This window comes from Haliotis rufescens, unplaced genomic scaffold (genome assembly GCF_023055435.1).
Source record: "Haliotis rufescens isolate VD_foot unplaced genomic scaffold, xgHalRufe1.0.p SCAF_2, whole genome shotgun sequence".
Lineage (NCBI taxonomy): Eukaryota > Metazoa > Mollusca > Gastropoda > Lepetellida > Haliotidae > Haliotis > Haliotis rufescens.
This window is the reverse complement of record NW_025963890.1, coordinates 23,068,652-23,072,560: the sequence shown is the minus strand read 5'-3', so window position 1 is coordinate 23,072,560 and position 3,909 is coordinate 23,068,652.

Below are 3,909 nucleotides of genomic sequence, written 5' to 3'. Positions count from 1 at the left end.
CGATGTGAGTGTGCCAAAGAAAAAAAGTTCGTAAGTGGATTACAAATGCCCGCTTTTACAAAATATGTCTCTTTTTATGTGAAAATATGTTGTAAGCGGTGCTTATGTTTGTCTGGCTACTCAACCTATTTGTAACATGTGACTAGTTACCGTCACGGGTCATTGGTTAATTATTTGATCATTTCAGTTCCTGCATTTCGATGTGAGTGTGCCAAAGAAAAAAGTTCGTAAGTGGATTACAAATGCCCGCTTTTACAACATATGTCTCTTTTTATGTGAAAATATGTTGTAAGCGGTGCTTATGTTTGTCTGGCTACTCGAAAGGTTGCACGGGAATCACGCAATATCTAAGTCATGCTCTGTAAGGAGAATTTGTTTTAGTTTTCGTGTTGAAATAAATTCATTTTCTCGTGTTAACCGCCGAATCACGTCCCTGACAACTTTCTTATCAAAGGAATGTAACTTTAATTTCCTATCCTGTTTTGAGATACCCTCTAAGGGATGTGCAGGGGAGCATGTGTTTTTATGAGAGTTCAAAATCTTAACTACGGTTTGTTTGGGAAGCTGTAACGCATGAATTGTTCTTTTCATGTACTTTGAAATGTCAAAGAAGGGCGAACGTCTTTCACTTTCAGCCTCAAAGTATTCAAATATTTTAACAAAGAAACCTTTCGCATCAGCGGAAAGATGCTTGCGCTGAGACATCATGAAATCTAATACTAACACCGTATTCGTGCGTGCGTGCGTGATTCCCGTGCAACCTTTCGAGTTGAGTTGATTGGTTCAACTGTGTCATATGGCCCTGTGACGCAGGGATAGCATTATGCAGATGGCTGTTACAATGAATGCTCGTTCCACCCGTGACGAACAGGTATGGTTGTTGATGAAATATAGTGATAGCTAAATAGACAGATTTTTTTATTCATACACCGATTGTCTTTAAATGTAATATCCAGTTATGTATGACTGTTTAATAATCTCATACCAACTTTGACTGGAGTAGGTCTAATAGTTTTTCACATATTGTAGTAAACGTCGGTACCTTAAATTAACTTCCAGACCATCTTACAGCCATCACAAAGCGGAGATGTTGAATTCAGTGCAGCAAGAGCACAGATTCAGTGAAGATCACACGACACAAGAAAGATTTTACGTTCGCATAGATAGCGAAACACTGGCGTGCAATGGCTGTTTAGAGTTTTAATGGTGAGGTGGAGTTACATCTCTTGGTAGCAGGGCCCCTCTCTTCCGGGTTTGAATCCCCGGTAATAAAACATGCTTTAGAATGCATAACAACTTGCAATTTCTCTTCAGACATGAGTCGAGCACAAACTTAAAGCCCCACCCTGACTATAAATAGCCCGCAAGGTGGCGGTGTTTCAGTTTCGAACAATGACTGACAATGTAAACACAACCGAGTGTCGGGAGACGTTTTTTGAAAACCATAAGGGAACCAGATCACCATTGACCGTCAAACTTCGTATCAACTTGAATGACAAACCATGGATACAACAAATGGCTCCATATCAAGATATAAGTCAATAGATTTTCTGTAGTTTTATCATAAAAAATCTTATCGATCGTGTTTGGCGTCTGCATCAATCACAGTGGGCGGAGCTTGTTTACGGTTGCGCTATAAATAGCAAAGCACATGGTCATGTGTACATGTGACACATTCAATGCATTTGTGGTCAAAGTGAATTGTGTTGCATATTTTTTCGGCAGAACAGCAGCAGAACATCAGTTTCGGTTAATGTAACAGTAACGATATTTAAATACGAAATTGACGACGCGATTCTTTGAGTTCAATCCGAAAATTACAGATATTTGTTTAGTTTTGGTCATTTGCATTCAACATTTAGATTTGTGCCACACAATAATCAGTTTATATTTATAAAACCTAAATTATTACACAGATTTTTCAACTAGTGTTTAGGAAGGGGCCTAATTTGAAGCACCAGAAGTTGCGCCAATATTTCTCAGCTTGACTACAATAGATGAATATGTCACGTGTATCAACATAACAATGCACATAAGCAACTGGTAAATAAGTAACGAAATATACTTGATGTTTTGACCTACTGAAGGCGTATCCAGATAATATTGTACTTACGATAAACGAAAACTCCAATACACATATTCCAAGACAACTTTAATTATGAATTTCCTTTTCTTTCACAGAATTTTCACACACAAAACTGAGTTTGATCATTAGATCCACACTTGTCCCATGTATTTTTTGTTCGGGGTATTTGGATACACTTCGCGCACAAGTTTTAAAATATAATCTGGGATCCCTTTCCCGTTTTGTCCACACCAATCCTTCATCTGCTGCAACGTTTATTTCCGTTTCTTCAAGTCGAGGTATCTACGATCTCTCCAAACACTTCGTTTATTTAGCTCAGTCCAGAAGCAATGTGTTCGAATCGACGAATTTCTGCAATATGGTGGCCGCACCATTCCCTAACTGCGATTGCCTGTGCCGTGTCACGCATGGTTGACAAAAGAAATGTGAACATACATATTCGGCTTCATCTGGTTCCACATTGAAATCTAGCTGTGACACTGATTCACTAATCCCAAGAATCGGCACTGAATTTATCAAAGTTTCTGTTGCACTTGCAAGGGCGGGAAGAGAGGCGCCATCTTGTCGATTCGAGTTGTGAATCGGAATGATGTCATCTTGAATTGGAACTTTCTCCACGATAAAGTCACCAGTGTCATAATCGAAATTACCTAAGGCTCCCTGATTATCTCGAACAATTCTTCGTCAAATTAGGCTTACATGAAAATGTTTTGTTGCTCATATTGAAAACAAGCGAAATTGCAAAGTTCTTGACAGTTGTAAGCAGCAACTCGATGCGCTCATGGGGCGTAGTTGCTAGGAGATCGCGTGGTCAGAAAGGCGAAAATAAAAAGTTTTAGAAAGTAATAAAAGAAATGCCCAGTGCAATCCAAAAGTACCATGTACAGGATATTTAAAAAAAATAATATTCGCGAAAACAAATCTTTTCTAAAAATGCAAAATAATTTATTAATTTATCCCAAGGTCGTAACCCTGATCACGTGGTGGGTATTTAGAAGGAATCTTTGCGATGACGCCGTGAATGAGGCTGTGTGTATTACATTGTTGAAATCAGCTGCCCAGGAATGTTGAGGCATTGACATTATGACAGATGTTCGTCATGGATGGAGAGAAAAATGTATCTGAGAGAAACATTGTTGCTTTGAGCTTCGAGACAAAACATGTGTTAATGCCGAAGTAGCCAGCGACCTGAATGTAAGCTTGATGAAAGTAATGTTGAAACCCATTTTCACGCACATGACAGAATTAATGTGAACAAATATTTATCTGAACATCGTTTCGAAGTCTGTGAGGCTGTCCGTATTTGAATATTTTTATCTCCATTTCGACGTGAAATGATATAATGTCTTCGTGTCTCAATTTTGCTGCCGCTGTTGAAAATTGCGCACCGATCTAATAAAAGAAATACTACTAGATCTACAATTGCACCGTCATAAAAGAACCAGGTCAACTTTATCTTTGTTCCGTTGTTTATTAAAAATTCGTTTCCGAAGCAAAGCGAATCGATCTACATCATAAATTAATTCATAGACTAGATTCTAGTACCAAGTGTTGAACCTTTTTTTAAAATGTCATCAAATAACTTACACAATTATTGAAAGACATTTTTTGATAAGTGATATATTTTATTTCGTCCGTCCGGTCTCTGATTAGTTGAGGCTTGAGGGAAGAAACACATACAAAAAATATGGATGGCCTTATGCAAATGACACTTGGCATGCCAATCAACAGGGATCTGGGTCACTGGGACCCGCCAAGTTTCACGGATCGAGTTACTTCGGCATTAGGAGCTTCATCGGACAAGTGAGACTTTGCCAAAATGC